The sequence below is a fragment of the Mixophyes fleayi genome, chromosome 4 (genome assembly GCF_038048845.1).
Source record: "Mixophyes fleayi isolate aMixFle1 chromosome 4, aMixFle1.hap1, whole genome shotgun sequence".
Lineage (NCBI taxonomy): Eukaryota > Metazoa > Chordata > Amphibia > Anura > Limnodynastidae > Mixophyes > Mixophyes fleayi.
The window spans coordinates 215402500-215423547 of record NC_134405.1 but is presented as its reverse complement, the minus strand read 5'-3'; positions in this window follow the sequence as shown (position 1 = coordinate 215423547).

The following is a 21048-nucleotide window of genomic DNA, read 5'->3' as shown; positions in this document are numbered from 1 at the left end:
AACATTTTTCTCTCAACTCCTGAATCATCCGATTTTCAAACCACTGACCTAAGAAACCAGCAAATACATAACACCTGGAATGACATTTCTAGGTTATTTTCTGCCTGGCTTTTATATAAGAACCATGCCGACACAAGCCGTCCTCACTATCTTCTCAGGCTAGGTGTGGCTTTTCACAAGGAACCTCAAATTAAAAGTTCTGTCTATCAGGTGTGAACCAGACTGGTGCAATGTACAAACTTGCTTGGAGTGTCAGGATGTAAAGTGGCACACACCTTCATTAACACTCCCGACTACTCCTTGGCTATGGCATCCATAAAGAGTGAGCCATCAAATACGGCTGTGTGGCTGTCAATACCCATTTACATGGGTTTATGGTTTATTTGCATTCCAAAAGTGCTAGTTAAAGTCTGATCTTTATCGACAGTGGGTAAGCATGTCCAACAAATATGAGCTACAGCATACTGTATCATCAGCAGCAGCAGCTATTTATATAGTGCCACTAATTCCGCAGTGCTGTACACTAATTCATCATCATTATCACCATTTATTTATATAGCACCACTGATTCCGCAGCGCTGTACAGAGAACTCATTCACATCAGTCTCTGACCCATTGGAGCTTACAGTCTAAATTCCCTAACACACAGACAGACAGACGGAGAGAGAGACTAGGCTCTATTTTTGATAGCAGCCAATTAGCCTACTAGTATGTTTTTGGAGTGTGGGAGGAAACTGGAGCACCCGGAGGAAACCCACGCAAACACGGGGAGAACATACAAACTCCACACAGATAAGGCCATGGTCGGGAATTGAACTCATGACCCCAGTGCTGTGAGGCAGAAGTGCTAACCACTTAGTCACCGTTTACGCTAATACACTAATTATCTGTACACTAATTTCGCAGCTGCTAATTACACAACGCAGAACTCACTCACATCAGTCCCTGCCCCAGTGAAGCTTACAGTCTAAATTCCCTAACATACACACACACACACACACACACACACACACACACACACACACACAGACACTTGGGTTAATTTGTTATCAGTCATTTAACCTACTAGTATGTTTTTTTGGAGTGTGGGAGGAAACTAGAGCACCTGGAGGAAACCCAAGCAAACACGGGGAGAACATACAAACTCCACACAGATAAGGCCATGGTCGGGAATCGAACTCGTGACCCCAGTGCTGTCAGGCAGAAGTGTTAACCACTAAGACATCATGCTGCTACTGTATATACTGTATATGCACAGACATACAGGCAGAAGTGAATAAATTAAAAAAGCAACTATTAAAAAGCACTTTTAAAAGTTCTTAAACATGTGCTCAAATTATATCCTCAAAAATTCAATTTTAAATGCTTCAAAACAATAAAAAGCCTGGAGAAAACTGAGTGCATATGCTAACACTTTGTTGACTATTTTGCCTTGAAGAATCTGAATTGAAACAGCAACATTAGAAAGGCAAAGTAGTTACATTTTCTATGGCCTGATGACTGCCTTTAGCAAAACATCATTTCTGTGTTCTGTATTTTATTAAATCTAATACTTATGTGTGGTTAATGTGACAGCCTTGAATTCATACAGAAAGTTTGAAATAAAATAAATGTTATTACTTTTCCACAGAAGAAAGAATATCGTACACAAGTACAAAGTGTTCAGTAATTCTTTGTGCCTTAAAAAATAATTTGCTGCATTAAATATTGCCATATTTATCCCTTCTCCACACTGTGGTTTGAAGGGATTATAGCAGAACAATGAGGAAGATGCGTGGAGGATGGGACACAAAAAGTCTATAGGTATGAGTACTGCCTGCGATAAAACAGTAAATACAAAAGAAATCTGATTTTTTTTATGCTAAATAAGCAAATAAAAATATGTATCCTATGGGTCTGTAGAAATCAGAGTACCTGTCTGGTTTCAAAGAGATATTCAAGAGCTGGCCATGCATAGTGTAGTATCCTCACTCATAGGGCCTGAGTCATTAAGGAGCGCAAAGCATAAAAAAGGAGTAAATTTGCACCTTGGAAAAACCATGTTCTATTGAAGGGAAAGTTAAATTTAAAATGTGAGGACAGATTTATAGTTGGGGAGGGCATGTCCTAGATCAGCTTTAAATTTCAGTGTAAAAATAAAGCTATCAACTATTTGTGTGGTATATGAAAAAAGCAGCCCTTATTTAACTTATGTGCAAAATAATAAACTAATTGGCATCACTTGTAACATGGTTTGTCCAGGAACAAACTTACTCCTTTTCTTTGCTTTGCTCTCCTTAATGACTCACTCAGACCCATAGGGCTAGATTTACTAAACTGCGGGTTTGAAAGTGGAGATGTTGCCTATAGCAACCAATCAGATTCTAGCTGTCATTTTGTAGAATGTACTAAATAAATGACAGCTTGAATCTGATTGGTTGCTATAGGCAACATCTCCACTTTTTCAAACCCGCAGTTTAGTAAATATACCCCATAGTCTTTTCTGATCCTTCATCCCCAACTATATTTACTATTAGTATAGCGGTTTAACTCAAATTAACTAATCTACACTATATCATTAACATGTTCCTTCTTGACCCCATTATTGCCCAATAGTTATTCCACTGATTTGTTGATGTCTCATTTTTTTATCTGTTGTTATAATATGTTATTTTATGTTTTCATGCACTATTTGCATTTTTGCGTCTTTGTAGTCACACTGTAAAATTGTCTAAACAAAGATGTTACTTCTAAGAACTAAAACCAGTAATATGCTACTCCTAAGCTATAAATCTAGTGCAGATTCACTTAACTGAATGCTGCTATAAGGAGGCTTGGAGATTAACATTTACATTAGTAAAACCATTACTCCTATTTTACGCTGAACCATACCAAAAAGTTGAATTTTTGAGTCATAAATGAGCGAAAAGTCTTCCAGTGATTAAGTGGTTAACACGTCTCACTAGCCCTTGGCAAAATACACCTACTATGGTATACATACATGTTGATACTCTGTACTCACCACAAAATTAAACTTTTCTTATTCAGTGTAGTATTAACATGGATTTGCTTCCCTCAGGGTGAATTTTAGTAAAACAAAAATATAATGTTTCAAAAGCTAACAGATCTGTCTGGGGCAACAGTGATTCCAATTACAGGTTGCTGTGTTACACATGACTGCACTAACTGGCTATTTTTTCATGCAAGAAAATACTGCTTCATTGTGACAATAAATTATTTTTGTAATTGGATAACAAAATTTAACAGTGCTAACATTTGATGAGATTTTTCTTTACACATTAGAGATTGGCATAATGGAAGACAAGCAAAACAATGGGAAGCAAAGAAAAAGCTATGAAACGTACATGAACACAGTTAAATAGAGCACTGCACATTTATGAAAACTGGTGTAAAGAAAAAGTTGGTGTTGCCCATAGCAATCAGACGTAACTGTCATTATGCTAGTACCGTTTATAAAATGTAAGGAAACATCTGAATGAACAACACCACCCTTTTCCTTTAAAGAAGTTGTCTTTTATAAATGTCACTCAGTTTGTTTATTCGCAATGATACCCGCCAGCAATCCTGATTTTCCGGATGCGGTCCCAATTCCGTCAGTGGAAATGTCAGCAGTTAACCAGTCGACATGAAAATGTCGGCAGGCTAAATGTCGACACTTCCATTGTGGGGACAGCTTGAAAATGTCGACAGTGTGATTGTCTACATTCACAATGTAGACAATCACAATGCCGACATTAAAAAAAGCCCAATGTCAACATTTTAAAACTGTCCCCACAATGCAAGTGTCGCATTTAGCCTGCCGACATTTTCATGTTGACAGGTAACTTCTGACATTTCCATTGTTTGAATTTAGTACCCTACCCCTGATTTTTAGTGGTCAAAAAGGAGAGGGCTGATCTGTCCTAAATGTGGCGGGGTCTGACACTAAATGGGCATGGCCTGACAGATAGGGTAGGGCTTGATGGATCAGTGGCCTTATTTGTCCCATTACTCCAATAGAAATTTTGGGAGGAATGCAATCAGTGCTAAAGGTGCTTCTAATAACTATTAAAATAAGGGGGTTAACACTTATGCATCAATTATTGTCTGTTTTTATTTGTAATTAGCTAAAGAGGTGCTTTTAAGTTTTTATTTAATATTACAGAAAATTCATTGATCAATGGTGAATATTCCTGTGGCACTACAAGTGTCAACATGCACATGAGCCCTTGTAGTGTTACAAGTCTGTACTGTAAATGGTGACCCCATCTGGAAATATAAAGTGTTGCCATGTCATAAAAATATAAATATTACCCCACTGGTGATGAAATAGTAACCTACTGTAATAAAATAGAAATAAAAAAAAAACCATTTACATATAATTGATAATTAAATTTGTCCCACTAATTTATTCTTAAAATATATTGTCCCCCGTAAGAAAATGAATAATCATTTTTGCCCCTCTACAATAAAAAACATAGTTTACTTAAACTTCCATTGTGCCTCCTGTTATATTAACATTGTCCAGCAGTGTAACAGTGATGTGCCAATCTTGCCTATAGAAAGCAGCGTGATTTTTAATTCAAACTTGGGCGAGTTTGCAAAATCGCAGCTTCATACATTTAGCAATTTGTATAGCTAGAATGGCAAAATATTGGGACCCCAATTTGTAGTGATTTTGAGAATGGCGATTTTGAAAGAAACACATCTCTGCCAATTTTACATCAGATCGCTGATTAATAAATCTGCGATTTTAAACTCGCCTGCGAAAATCTCTGGAAATGCAAAATCGCAGATTGATACATTTACCTCCTGGAGTATGAAAAATGATGAAACCAGGGACTTTGCACCTTATTCAGGCCTGCCGAATATGTACTCAAAAAATACTACATATTTGTGAACTCCTCCTTAACACATAGGGGGGTATTCAATTGTTAGCGTTAACGGGGAAAACCGAGCGCTCAAAAAATATTACCGTTTATACGGTAATATTGCGCGAGAAAAGTGTTAATACGGTAGGGAGCGGCGAGCTGAAATTCCACGAGTAATTGCCGTATTAATGCTAAGATTTTTTGAGCGCTTGTTTTTCCCCGTTAATGCTAACAATTGAATACCCCCCATAATAAAGTCTTGAGCACTGGCATTACACATATCTCCTGGACTGACTAAATGTCCACATCTATATATCTGGATCTGACTAATTCTACACCCACAGCTTCTCACTGGTATGAAAATGAGGCTATGCTTATTAATCAGACTTGCTTTTAGGAAGTTGGGCTAGCCATACAGTAATTCTTTGATCTCAACCTTACAGAAAAGCACTCTCTTCCAACCATATTGGTCATCATCCATGGTAAACTGATCTGTAGCGACAACATGTAAGAAAGAATCAAGCAAGAAGATTGCAGAATTAGAAACCAAAATTACAGATCTTGCCATGAGGCACCAGCATACTTTCCAAAATAAAACTAGAATGTAAATTGTCAGCTCTTAAAGACCAACTTAATTTACTTATTTCCACCAAAGCAATGAATACCCTTAAATTTATCTAGCAGAAGTTTTAAGTCAAGAGTGATAATGCTGACAAACTGCTTCCATCCAAATTAAGGGCTGAACATCATATAATCATATTTACACCATTAAAACTAAACAAAATCAGCTGGTTTATGATATGAACAGGATAGCCAATTGCATTCATTGTAGTCCTCACTCTACAATATGCCTAACCCCCCATCTTCCAAACTCTCCTAAGCTTTGGAAATCAAGGACTACCTGCTCTCCTGCCTGAAGTTGAAGTCTCCAAAGTTTAAACATATAGGGGTATATTTACAAAACTGTGGGTTTGAAAAAGTGTAGACGTTGCCTATAGCAACCAATCAGATTCTAACTGTCATTTATTTAGTACCTTCTATAAAATGACAGCTGTAATCTGGTTGCTATAGGCAACATCTCCACTTTTTCAAGCCCGCAGTTTAGTAAATCTAGCCCTTAGAGATTTAGACGTTGCTTTTAATATAGTTAAAATTTCCTCATTCTGCTATTGTTTATTATTTTCTAGTAAGATCATGATACATAAGATCCTTTCTAAAATGATTAAATGAACAGATAAGGAAAGTTTGATGTCAGTCATGGAATCATAAGTAACTGTGACATTTTGTATCTATGTTATTACTTTAGACTTAATTTATTAATACTTGTTGTAAAATGACTGATCATTAACATTTTAAGATGTGAAAATGTACCTATAAAAAGAGCCCTGGGCAACACTAGAAGCCATTAGTACTTCTGCTTCGATGTTGTGCCATACGGTACAATTGGGTTTTCTGTTCTAGCTTCTGTCACCAAAGATGGGAAAACAATTATTTGCTGTAATATAAAGAAACACTTTTTGCCTTCATCATCATTTTCATTGGACCTCTTTTATGGGATAAGTATATTTCACAATAGGCCCTTTAACTAAATTCTCTGCCTTAGCTTGTCTCAAGCAATAAAGAACTCAGCCTCAGCCACCGATTTTGACTACAAAAGTTATCAGAATATTTTGCCCCCTTTCTGACGGATCTCTTCAATTATCTGTTACCAGATGCAATGTATGATTCAATTACCACGCGTGCCAAAAGTGTGTCTATGCCCAATGCAGGCATATATATTTCCTTATGCACTATCTACCAACTTATCTCTCTATGTAATGTTGACTCAAAGCTTTTTGGCAAAATTTTAGCATAGAGGCTGGGTAGCATAATTACCATCTTGATCCAGTCTGACCAAGTAGACTGTATCCTTTGCTGTCATGCCTGGAATAATGCAAGGCAAATAAAAAACATAATCCAATATTTCGAATGGTACTCGCTCTCCCCACTAACCTGTTGCCCTTGTCATGGAGACCCACTTTATACTTTGAGACTTTTTCTTGGACAGGCGATAAAGTCCCTGGGCCATGTGACCAGGCTTTTTCTAAAGTGGACAAATGATGGAATTTATCTGCAAAAAAGTTTGATGATCCTAATTGTGAGCACAAACTCTGCAGACTTGGTCCTCAACGGAACTCATTTACAAAGCTCTCCGGAAAATGGTTTGGTTTTGCCTGTTGCGTCTAGATGGTCTTCCTAGCACATCTTAAGGTACAAGCCTGCTAGAAGATCACCAAGGTTTGCAAGGATGTGGAAAAATCTGAAAAGATGCACTGTACCAAAATATTCTTGTCAGATCAAAGTCCAACCTCCTACCATTTTAGAATCACCATTTTACTTGAAATAAAGAGTATTTTTTTCTTCAAAAATACTGTTAAATTCTCTTAAGTGTCATTTATAGCTTAAATTAATCACAAGTGAGGGAGCATAAGGATTGCTTTAATTACATATTCCACTTTTGTGTATGTGAATCTTTGTGTTTCTCTGTCAAAATGCAACTGGAAGGTGGCAAATTCATCCCATTAAATGCATAGGAAAAAAACTACTACCACAGAAAAATCAGAATTGGACTCAAAAACAGCTTGGTATCTGCCTTTCTATTATTAGTATATTCCGATTAAATTGAACTGGCAAACTTTTGACACCCTGAACGTATTCAAGCTTTTTGAGATCCGTAAGGATTGTCACTAGAAAATGACATAACTCCACTTCGTAATTTCCAATATAGTGTTTTTTTCTTCAAAAGAAAATTTCTTAGAGAAATATGAACAAGGATGAACATTTTGAGAAGTTGCTTTGATGCTATGAAAGATTGGCTCTTGCAGCTACATAAGAGGCCTCTAAGGCTAGCAAGAAAGATAACACTGTTATGATTTAAGAGAAAAGAGGCAGATGAGCATGAAGATGAGATAATGTCTCTTTAGCCTCATGACGCCACTACCTAGGATTAGCTTTTTTTCCAAACCAGATAGACAATGGTTGCTGCTATGATTGAATATTTTTGTATAAATTGTTTATAATAGATTGCAAAGCCAAGGAAATGTTGGCTGCTCCATAAAGAATAATTTGGGCTGTGGCCAGTTTAATTCTGTAGCTCTTTTGGTGTGATGTATTTCAAATACTTGAGACTAAATTATATAACCTAGGGAAGTCGCTTTAGTAGCATTGTAGGAATTTTTTTTAATATAAGCACAGGAATTGTAAAAAGTGAAAAGTTGACAAGCTTACTGAAAGTGGAGTTCCAGAGACTGAGAGAACACTAGGGTGTCCTTCAAACAAACTACCATGATGTGTCCCAAAAGATTTCTAAATATGTCATTTATAAACTCCTGAGTTGTACAATTTAAATAGCATCATAAGATAATCAATGTGGTCACTGCATAAATAAAATCACATTTTATGTCAAATCATAGGCTCTTTGTCACGGGCACTAGGAGTCTTTACCCAGGGATCACCAGGTGATAAGCTTACCAGAGCAGTATAGGTGGTAATATGGTACTCTGGTAGCGGGGTGATCACGGAACAGGAGACAGCAGATGATAGAGATGCTCGGGAAAGTCTATGACTAGCAGCACTGGTAATATTTATGTAGTAATACACGAGGAACTGAATGGACAAAGGACACGTGAGGGTAGTCAGTGGTCTGCGGTAGCAAGTTGTACCACTGCTATAGTGAGGAGGAATGTCCAACAGAAACGAGGAGGTGATGAGAGTCAGCGGTCTGCGTTTAGCAAGTTGTACCGCTGTCTGGGTGAAGGAATGGGATCCAGGTGAAGGTATCCGGGAAGTCAGTGGTCTGCGTTAGCAAGTTGTACCACTGCTATGTGAGAGGACACTGGAACAGGTGACACTGGAAACAGGAATCAGTGGTCTGCCTCTAGCAAGTTGTACCACTGAATATATATGTGAGGAGGAGTACGGGGAGAGACTGCAATACAGAGGATACACGGGCACCTTGAACTTGATCCACAATGACATGCACAATGTAGAAATGACTGAACAGCACTGCAATAATACAAAGTCATAGAAACTATCCGGGCAAAAGATAACACAGTCAATGATGGCAAAAGTCTCAGCGGATAGTAAGCTCCAGAGGAGAACAACTCAGTCCAGCAAGATATGCAATACACCAGCACAGTCAATGAGAAGTATGCATACCGTGGTTCAGGAGCAGGCTGTCAGACAGGAGTGCAGAGATACCTGAACGGCTGGAGGCCGGCAGGATGCGAAGTCCCTGGAGGGTGAAGCGGTAATCAAGTAGGTGCAGCGCACAGGTAGGTAGACCAGCAGGGGAACAAATACTCAGGAAGCAGTAGTATGTAGAACTGGACTCCTGGAGGACCCTGAAGAGTAGCGATGGTCTAGACGAGATGAAAGCAGTGAGGCGCAGATCCGATGCAGACTGGCAAGTAGTGACCAGCAGGAACACTGAGAAGCACGGAGAGCGGATCAGCTGCTGCAGACACGAGTAGAACTGAGGAGTAGCAGCCAGCAGGACTCTGCAGGTACACGGAGGTAGCGGATAGCAACCAGCAGGTGCAGCCACGATGAAACACTGGAGAGTACAGCTGAGCTGGAACTGTTGAGCACGGAGAGCAGCGGATAGGAATCAGCTGTAGCAGTCTCGAGGAAACACGGGAGAGTTGAGATGAGCTGAAGACTGTAGCGCACGGAGGCAGCAGATAGGAATCAGCCAAACAGTCACGATGAAACCCAGGAGAGTTGAAGTGGTTTGAAGACTGTAGTGCACGGAGGCAGCGGATAGGAATCAGCTAACAGTCAAGATGAAACACAGCAGGGTTGAAGTGGTTTGAAGACTGTAGTGCACGGAGGCAGCGGATAGGAATCAGCTAACAGTCACAATGAAACACAGGAGAGTTGAAGTGGTTTGAAGACTGTAGTGCACGGAGGCAGCGGATAGGAATCAGCTAACAGTCACGATGAAACACAGGAGAGTTGAAGTGGTCTGGAAACCACAAGAGTAGAAGTGGTCTGGAAACCACAGGAATTAGCAGCGCTGAATACACGAGGAAACATGAAACACAGGAACACCTTCAGAGGCTCATGGGGAATGAGACTCCAAGATCAGGCAACGAGGAGAGGACAGCAGGTCCTTTAAATAGGGAGTGTTGCCTGATCAGCCAATTAAGTTAAAGGAACAGGTACTGAAGGTTTTGAAAGGGCTGCGCATGCGCAGACCCTCAGGATGGTGGACGGCCACGGTTCCTAAACACACGGGAAGAAGCACTCACAGTCTGGTGAGTGACAGTACCCCCCCTTTTAAAGGTGGGCACAGAACGCCTGGAACCGGGCTTGTCCGGATTTTTTGGAATAAAACTTCTTAAGAAGAGCTGGGGCATTGAGATCTTCAGCTTTGATCCATGAACGCTCCTCAGGACCAAAGCCCTTCCAATGAACGAGGAAACGGAGAACTCCTCGCGAAATTTTTGCGTCCAATACATGAGTAATTTCGAAATCTTCCTCCTGATGAACTTGAACTGGCTGAGGTGCTGAAGGAGGAGCCGAGAAACGGTTGATGATGAGAGGTTTGAGCAAGGACACATGGAAGGCATTGCAAATACGAAGGTTCTTAGGAAGTAGAAGTTTGAAACAAACTGGATTTATCACTTGAATGATCCTATATGGACCAATAAAACGGGGAGCGAATTTCATAGATGGAACCTTCAAACGAATATTTTTGGTAGATAACCAGACACGATCTCCAATTTTCAGTGGTGGAATAGCCCGCCTCTTCTTATCTGCGAAAGACTTATATTTGGCAGATGTCTTCTTTAAACAGGTTTTGACCTGAGACCAAATATTTTTGAAGCTTTGACAAACAGTCTCTACAGCAGGAACTTGGGTGGGAGGGAGGGCAGGAAATTCCGGAAAAGACGGATGGTGACCGTAAACCACAAAGAATGGAGTTATGGACGATGACTCATGGTACATGTTGTTATGAGCGAATTCAGCCCAAGGAAGCAATTCTACCCAGTTGTCTTGATTGGCTGATGAGAACATCCTTATAAAGGTCTCGAGATCTTGATTGACCCGTTCAGTTTGTCCGTTTGATTGCGGATGGTAAGAAGATGAGAGTGCTAATCGTATGCCCAAGGTTTTACAAAGGACCCGCCAGAATCTGGAAACGAATTGTACTCCTCTATCTGACACAATCTCAGACGGACATCCATGAATACGAAAGATTTCCTTAACGAAATGTTCAGCCAGAGTAGACGAGGAAGGCAAACCAGACAAAGGGACAAAATGAGCCATCTTCGAAAATCTGTCTACCACTACCCAAATAGTATTACAATTTTTACTAGATGGCAGATCAGTAACAAAGTCCATACTAATATGGGTCCAGGGCTTGGACGGAATGGGTAGTGGTTGCAGCAACCCCACTGGAGTTCTGCGGGAGGATTTAAACTGAGAACACAATTCACAAGAAGCAACAAACTCTTTGACGTCTCTCCTCATCGAGGGCCACCAGTAACTTCGAGAGAGAATCTCAAAGGTCTTGCGTTCACCAGCATGTCCAGAAAAACGAGAAGAATGGAACCACGAAAGGATTTTCCTCCTAAGAGTAGGAGGCACGAGGGTCTTCCCAAATGGTAGCACTTTAGTGGAAGAAGCAGCCAGCGAGATACATTTGGGGTCTAGTATAGAATGGTTGGAAACCTCTTCAACGTCCGAGGACGTCACAAAAGCTCGAGATAGAGCGTCAGCTTTCTTGTTCTTGGTAGCTGGTTTGAAGGTTATGATTAATTCGAAACGGGAAAAGAAAAGAGACCATCTTGCTTGACGAGGGTTCAAGCATTGGGCAGACTGTAGGTATGACAAGTTCTTATGATCCGTGAAAATCGTCACAGGGTGACGAGCTCCTTCCAATAAGTATCTCCACTCCTCTAATGCAACTTTGATAGCCAGCAACTCCTTGTCCCCGATAGTATAATTTTTCTCCGCAGGCAGGAGACCCCGAGAGTAAAAGGCACAAGGATGGAATTTTTGTTGCTCCGAGCGTTGGGAGAGAATGGCTCCTAAGCCCACATTAGAGGCATCTACTTCTAGGAAGAAGGGAAGTGTCACATCAGGCTGTCGAAGAATGGGAGCAGAGGAGAAGGACTCTTTAAGAAATTGAAAGGCTTGGAGGGCCTCGGATGACCATTGCTTAGTATTGGCCCCTTTACGAGTCAGGGCCACAATAGGAGATGCAATGGACGAGAAGTCTTGAATGAAGCGTCTATAGTAATTGGCAAAACCTAAAAAACGCTGGATAGCACGAAGAGTAGTTGGCTGGGGCCAATGTAATACAGCATTCACCTTTTCTGGATCCATTTTCAGGCCAACTCCGGAAACAATATACCCCAAAAATGGAATCTGGGGCAACTCGAATGAACATTTTTCTAGTTTGCAGAATAATGAATTTTTCCGGAGTCTGGAAAGGACCTCTGCCACATGTTGGTGATGAGAAGGCAGGTCCTGTGAAAAGATCAATATGTCGTCCAGGTAGACAACGACACATACATATAATAAGTCCCGAAAGATCTCATTAACGAAGCCCTGGAAAACAGCGGGGGCATTACACAACCCGAAAGGCATTACTAGATATTCATAATGCCCATCTCTGGTGTTGAACGCTGTCTTCCATTCGTCACCGGGCCGGATTCTAATTAAATTATAGGCACCACGAAGATCCAACTTGGTAAAGATCCGAGCTCCCTTGATGCGATCAAATAACTCAGTGATCAACGGAATGGGATACCGATTTTTAATAGTAATGGCATTGAGTCCACGAAAATCTATGTAGGGGCGTAGTGTTCCATCCTTCTTTTTTACGAAGAAGAACCCGGCTCCAGCGGGAGAGGTGGAAGGTCGAATAAACCCTCGCTGGAGATTCTCCTGGATGTAATAAGATGTAGCTTGAGTTTCAGGTAACGAAAGTGGATAGACCTGACCCCTAGGAGGAGTCTTGCCAGGTAGAAGATCGATCGGACAATCCCATGAACGATGAGGAGGAAGACGTTCAGACTGAGCTTTATCAAAAACATCGGCAAATGAAGCATACTGAGGAGGGAGTCCCGGTGAGGAAGATGAGATGGAAGATTGCTGTATTTTAAGAGGAATGACTTGGGAAAGACAACGATGATGACATTCAGCTCCCCAAGATGTAACTTGAGGAGTGCGCCAGTCAATCTGGGGAGAATGACATTGAAGCCATGGAAGGCCTAAGACAATCGGACTTGTCGTAACAGGAAGAATTAAAAACGAAATCTCTTCACGGTGTAGCACACCAATCTGAAGCGTTACTGGAGACGTACTCTGGGTGATGAGACCATTGATGAGACGTGATCCATCTATAGCAGTCACAGTAATCGGTGTTTTCAAAGTAATCACTGGTAACGACCATTGATTCACTAGGGATTTAGAAATGAAATCTCCTGCTGCTCCAGAATTAATCAGAGCTTGAGACTCAAAGGATTTGGTAGCAAAGGAAATCGTAACATCAAAAGCGCAGACTTTTAATTTCGTAGAAGATGGAGAGGACTCCAGGGACCCTAACTTCACCTCTCCAGAACTAGTTAGGGCCTGGCATTTCCCGATTTCTTAGGGCAAGAACTGAGCATGTGCGTGGAATCAGCACAATAGATACAAAGTCTATTCTTTACTCTTCGGTTCCTCTCCTCTGAAGTTAATTTGGAACGTCCTATCTCCATGGGGATCACAGAAGGTGAAGCTGGACGAAATTGAGGAGTTGAGCGAAGAGGTGCTTTAACTGAAGTTGTTTTCTCAGATTCTCTTTCACGAAACCTCATGTCTACACGATGGCAAAGAGAGATCAAATCTTCTAATGACGTAGGAAGCTCTTGGGTAGTCAGTGCATCTTTAATTTTATCGGAGAGCCCCTGCCAGAAGGCGGCAATTAATGCTTCATTATTCCACTGAAGTTCAGAGGCTAATATCCTAAATTGAATGACGTACTGGCCTACTGTATGAGAACCCTGACGTAAACGAAGAATGCTGGAAGCAGCGGAGGTCACACGACCTGGTTCATCGAACACACTTCGGAACATAGAGATGAATTTGGCACTATCTTGTAATACAGGATCGTTTCTCTCCCACAGAGGGGAGGCCCAAGCCAGAGCTTGTCCAGAAAACAATGAGATAAGATAGGCCACTCTGGAACGATGGGTAGAAAAATTGTGAGGTTGGAGCTCAAAATGAACTGAGCATTGGTTGAGGAAACCCCTACAAGTTTTGGGGTCTCCATCGTACTTTGACGGAGTAGGCAGGTGAAGCGTGGGAGCTGTAGACACCTGGGATGGCACTGGGGAAACGGAGGAAAGCACAGGAGCTTCAACATTAGCTGTACCGGTCGGTCCAGATGTTCCTTGGGAGGCTAACGACTGGTAGCATTGAAGTAACAGCTGTTGGCGAGCATCCTGTTGCTCCACACGGGTGACCAGATGCTGCAGCATCTCTTTGGCTGTAGGTTCCGTATCTGGGTCTGTCATGGCCTGATCTTACTGTCACGGGCACTAGGAGTCTTTACCCAGGGATCACCAGGTGATAAGCTTACCAGAGCAGTATAGGTGGTAATATGGTACTCTGGTAGCGGGGTGATCACGGAACAGGAGACAGCAGATGATAGAGATGCTCGGGAAAGTCTATGACTAGCAGCACTGGTAATATATATGTAGTAATACACGAGGAACTGAATGGACAAAGCACACGTGAGGGTAGTCAGTGGTCTGCGGTAGCAAGTTGTACCACTGCTATAGTGAGGAGGAATGTCCAACAGAAACGAGGAGGTGATGAGAGTCAGCGGTCTGCGTTTAGCAAGTTGTACCGCTGTCTGGGTGAAGGAATGGGATCCAGGTGAAGGTATCCGGGAAGTCAGTGGTCTGCGTTAGCAAGTTGTACCACTGCTATGTGAGAGGACACTGGAACAGGTGACACTGGAAACAGGAATCAGTGGTCTGCCTCTAGCAAGTTGTACCACTGAATATATATGTGAGGAGGAGTACGGGGAGAGACTGCAATACAGAGGATACACGGGCACCTTGAACTTGATCCACAATGACATGCACAATGTAGAAATGACTGAACAGCACTGCAATAATACAAAGTCATAGAAACTATCCGGGCAAAAGATAACACAGTCAATGATGGCAAAAGTCTCAGCGGATAGTAAGCTCCAGAGGAGAAAAACTCAGTCCAGCAAGATATGCAATACACCAGCACAGTCAATGAGAAGTATGCATACCGTGGTTCAGGAGCAGGCTGTCAAACAGGAGTGCAGAGATACCTGAACGGCTTGAGGCCGGCAGGATGCGAAGTCCCTGGAGGGTGAAGCGGTAATCAAGTAGGTGCAGCGCACAGGTAGGTAGACCAGCAGGGGAACAAATACTCAGGAAGCAGTAGTATGTAGAACTGGACTCCTGGAGGACCCTGAAGAGTAGCGATGGTCTAGACGAGATGAAAGCAGTGAGGCGCAGATCCGATGCAGACTGGCAAGTAGTGACCAGCAGGAACACTGAGAAGCACGGAGAGCGGATCAGCTGCTGCAGACACGAGTAGAACTGAGGAGTAGCAGCCAGCAGGACTCTGCAGGTACACGGAGGTAGCGGATAGCAACCAGCAGGTGCAGCCACGATGAAACACGGGAGAGTAGAGCTGAGCTGGAACTGTTGAGCACGGAGAGCAGCGGATAGGAATCAGCTGTAGCAGTCTCGAGGAAACACGGGAGAGTTGAGATGAGCTGAAGACTGTAGCGCACGGAGGCAGCAGATAGGAATCAGCCAAACAGTCACGATGAAACCCAGGAGAGTTGAAGTGGTTTGAAGACTGTAGTGCACGGAGGCAGCGGATAGGAATCAGCTAACAGTCACGATGAAACACAGGAGAGTTGAAGTGGTTTGAAGACTGTAGTGCACGGAGGCAGCGGATAGGAATCAGCTAACAGTCACGATGAAACACAGGAGAGTTGAAGTGGTCTGGAAACCACAAGAGTAGAAGTGGTCTGGAAACCACAGGAATCAGCAGCGCTGAATACACGAGGAAACATGAAACACAGGAACACCTTCAGAGGCTCATGGGGAATGAGACTCCAAGATCAGGCAACGAGGAGAGGACAGCAGGTGCTTTAAATAGGGAGTGTTGCCTGATCAGCCAATTAAGTTAAAGGACACGGCCACGGTTCCTAAACACACGGGAAGAAGCACTCACAGTCTGGTGAGTGACACTCTTATTAAATCTAGTTTAGCAAAAATGTAAGCACAATTCATTTGGGCTTGCTTCTCCAAGCCAGAGGTGTAGAAAAAATTGCATGCTCTCTTGATCCTTGCAAACAGATGTCTAGACCCTTCAGTTCAATGAGTACAGTTTTAAAACTGTTTAAGAATGGGCAAAATGGGAAAGTGGTAAAGATAAAGGAGCAGGAATATGTGACAACAGGTCCAACAGGGGATATGTGGCAACAGGGATATGTGACAACAGGCCATATGTGACAACATGACCAACAGGGGATATGTGACAACAGGGATATGTGACAACAGGGGCAATGTGACAACAAGCCCAACAGGGATATGTGACAACAGGAATATGTAATAACAGGCCCAACAGGGGATATGTGACAACAGGGATATGTGAACAGTCCGAGCAGAAATATGTGACAACAGGCTCAACAGGGGATATGTGACAACAGGCAATATTTGACAACAGGCCCAACAGGGGATATGTGATAACAGGGGATATGTGACAACAGGGAATATGTGACAACAAGCCCAACAGGGGATATGTGACAACAGGGAAATGTGACAACAGGCCCAACAGGGGATATGCGATAACAGGGGATATGTGACAACATGGGATATGTGACAAAAGGCCCAACAGGGGATATGTGACAACAGGGAATATGTGAGAACAGGCCCAACAGGGGATATGTGACAACAGGGAAATGTGACAACAGGCCCAACAGGGGATATGCGATAACAGGGGATATGTGACAACATGGGATATGTGACAAAAGGCCCAACAAGGGATATGTGACAACAGTCCCATCAGGGGATATGTGACAACAGGGAATATGTGAGAACAGGCCCAACAGGGGATATGTGACAACAGTCCCAACAGGGGATACGTGACAACAGAGATATGTGACAACAGGCCCAATAGGGGATATGTGACAACAGGGAATATGTGACAACAGACCCAACAGGGGATATGTGACAACAGTCCCAACAATGGATATGTGACAACAGGGAATATGTGAGAACAGGGGCAATGTGACAACAAGCCCAACAGGGATATGTGACAACAGGGATATGTCATAACAGGCCCAACAGGGGATATGTGACAACAGACGATATGTAACAACAGGGGATATGTGAAAAAATAAGATATATGTGTAAAGAGTCCGTATGTTTAACCTGGTGCCACTGACAGGTGAGTGTGTTTGACTATTTGTATTTTGAAGTCTGCTCAGATATATGAACACTTAAAGAAAGAATAGTTATATATAACAATTCTTATACATTCACATTTGGCCATTTGAGGTGTTAGGAGTTATGAAAATGAAAAACAGCTGATAATCACATCCTCACACATTAACTGTACGGTTTGACTGTATCAATTAAAATCATATTTTGCCCTCTGTATTGTGTGGTGATGACAAGTGTGCCATTTGTATTTTGTGGTGGTGACATAGTTGCCCTATGTATTGTGTGGTGGTCACAAGGTTGCTGTGTATTGTGTGGCGATCGCAAGGGTGCTCTATGTTGTGTGGTCTTCTGCTGCTGTAGCATATCCACTTCCTGTTTGGATGTGTTGTGCATTCAGAGATGCTCTTCTGCATACCTCCCATGGTTAATTGAGTTACTGTCACCTTCCTGTCAGTTGGAACCAGGCTGACCATTCACTTCTGATGTCTCTCATTAATAAAGCGTTTCCACCCACAGAACTGCCGCTCACTGGATGTTTTGTTTTTGTTTTGAGCACTGTGTTTTGTAAACTGTAGAGACTGTTCTGTGTAAATATCCCAAGAATTAACAGTTTCTGAGGTACTGAAACAACACGTCTGGCACCAACAGTTATTCCACAGTAAAAGATCATATTTCTTCTCTGTTCTGGTGGGGTTTGGTCTGAACAACAATTACAATTTTTGACCATGTCTGCATGCTTTTATACATTCAATTTCTGCCACGTGGTTGGATGATTAGCTTCTTGCATTAACTAGCAGGTGTTCGGGTATACCTAACAAAGTGAACAGTGAATGTACATATATTATAATATATATATATATATATATATATATATATATATATATATTATTAAAGTAATTCTATCGTTTTCAAATAAGCATTGCCCAATCAATTGTATGTGTTTCCAAAGCACAGAGAGGTTTATTTTAGCAGATGTAAATAGTCAACAATTCAATACATTATTATATTATAATACAGTACGGTACAGCCAATACCAAAAGTTACATACATACCACGCTCTTATCGCATTGCGCTCGCTGCGCACCCACGGGACCCAATGGACAGTATATCTGCTTAGAATACTGTGTCAGAAGTGACTGAGGCTGGTGGGGGATGCAGCTATTATATATACAGTCAGTGTTTCATTGTGAACAATAGAGATGACGTAGCTTGCTTCTATAGGTCCAGACGTTGGGTGGGTTCAGGGTAAACAGATCATAGGCTGATTCAATCTAAGGAATCCAAAGGTGGGGGTCTTCTCTCCAGGGGGTCTGCTCCTTTCATAGCCAGCATAAAACAAAGGTTTATTCCCTAATATCAATAACTAAAGTATGCAATGTGCGATCTCTTCGCCGACTGCACCGGACAGCTGCTGATGAATAGGGGATCACTATGATATCAGGCATGACACCTTTCCTATAACCTGAACCTTGAATATCACTGAAGTGTACATATAATCACTATATATATATATATATATATATAGACTAATAATAAACCAAATACTATCTGCTCATAAATTACTGTGTAATGGATCCAATATGAATATGAATTATATAAAAAACTAAATGCTGTAATGCGAGTGTGTGCGTGCGCATTTTACCATGCGATCGCAATACGCTGCGTGTTACGTGGCGTACGGATCGCAATCGCACGGCAAAACAATATTAACCAATATACTTTCGTTCATCCAATTATACGACTTCGACAGTTCCACCCTTTGATAGTATAATAAACTATCACCTTAAAGATGTTATATGCAGGATCTCAGTACCACGTTTCATTGTTATGTAATACAAGTCCCCCTTGGTGTATGACCACGCTGTTTGTAGATCTAAAAAAGTTATCATAAGAGAGAGAGTCTTAATCCTCTAAACGACTTCTTCTTTTACTATAAACCGTACACTTCTGGAGCTTGGAGATAACCTTCTGTATGCCCTTCAAGGGTGCAATAAAACACTTAATACATTATTTGGAAAGGTACAAAGTACAATAGAACATGTATCAGCTATACAGAATACTCTACTACAGTTCTTCAAGTATAACAGGTTCTTCTGTCCAACGCACGTCCTTAAGCTCAGAATACATTTAAACACTTCATGTTCATCAATAGCATCATCCTATGTCTATCAATAATGTCATATACAATCTCCTTCAGCTTGCGTTAATATACACACTTCTAATAATGTCATCAGTTCTTTTCATCAACACTTGTGGGTGGGCTATTGTCTGTTCGTTCTTCTAGGTCTTCCAATACTCAGATTTAACAGTGATCGGCTTGCAAAGCATTGGGAGACTTCAGACTAAGGGACCTGGGTGTCGTACTCTTTCCCCTAGTGACCTCCCACCTACAGTTCGGGTACCTCAAGAATATTTAGTGGAAAGAGAACTAATCCTACTTGATATAATCACTGAGGCACGTGAGAGCACGCCCAGCACTTTGTTTGGTCTAAAACCTTACCCTCCCAAGAATGATAATCATTCTCAAGGATGCCTGCTCAAGTCCGGATATTACTGGACTGGCATCGCTGGGTGTATCTCCTTTTAACCATGGGGTCGCCGTACTTACGGACGTAATGCTACTCAGACAATAGCCCTTCGCACTTTCTCCAAGCTCCAGGGTTTCCAAATTTTCCTTTACCCCTGAATTGAATAGAGTAATTGGCTGGACCGATTATGCTACTAACTTCTCCTTCATCCCAAATTCCTCAACATCATTACCTGAACCAGTCTCTGTCACCTGCTAATAATTAAAAGAATTGACCGTCCTGAGAAGAGAATGAAATGAAAGAACACAGAACCGGAAAAACTACAATTTCATGCTGGACAACTGTCTTAGCCTTTGGCTCAGGTGCTACTAACTGCATTTGAGGCCTTCCAGAACAGACTCATGAGTGCCCTTGGACCCTTCTCTGAGTGTTGGCCCCTCTGCAGTGGGTGGAATGGGCACCAGTGTGTCTCTGCTACCCTTGAAACCGTGATGCTGGTAGCCTACACCTGGTACCTGTCTGTCAAATAACCTGAGCCTAAGAAATTACTGCTCCACAACTTACTCTCCCGATCCAACATCCTGACAGTTAGTGTGACTTTTCAGGAAACAGTGTTTTGGACGTTCTCGGTTGCTGTCTCACTATTTACCTTCTCTGAAGGTCTAACCTAGCCTCCCAGTTACAATCTCATCTCACGAGGGGTCAAGAACATTTCAAAGGCTACCCAGGAGTGATCTTTTGGTGGCGGGGAAGGACTAATGGCCGAAGCTATCAGTCCCTTCAATCAAGTTCCAACTCTTATTATATTCAATTCGTTCTACCTAGTACCACTACTTTATGTTCACACTGGTTTATGGCTAATTGAAAGTATGTGATTTGTTACCACTACTCATACATTATACCTCTATTATCAATAACATGAATACCCCTATCAACTATCATAGCTCCAGGACTATCGCATTGAATAACAAAAGCTTTGAGTATGATACAGTAATACATTAGACACATTTCAATACACCTTTACCCAGACATATTTCATTAGTACACCATTGTATACTTGAGGATCCTGCATGGTGGTAATTGGATGACGTGGATTTGTTTTACCTGGAGAAATTCTTCAGGTAACCCAAATCTTCATATATTAACCAATATGTGTATGTGTGCATGTGTGTGTGTGTTCACATTTTAAAA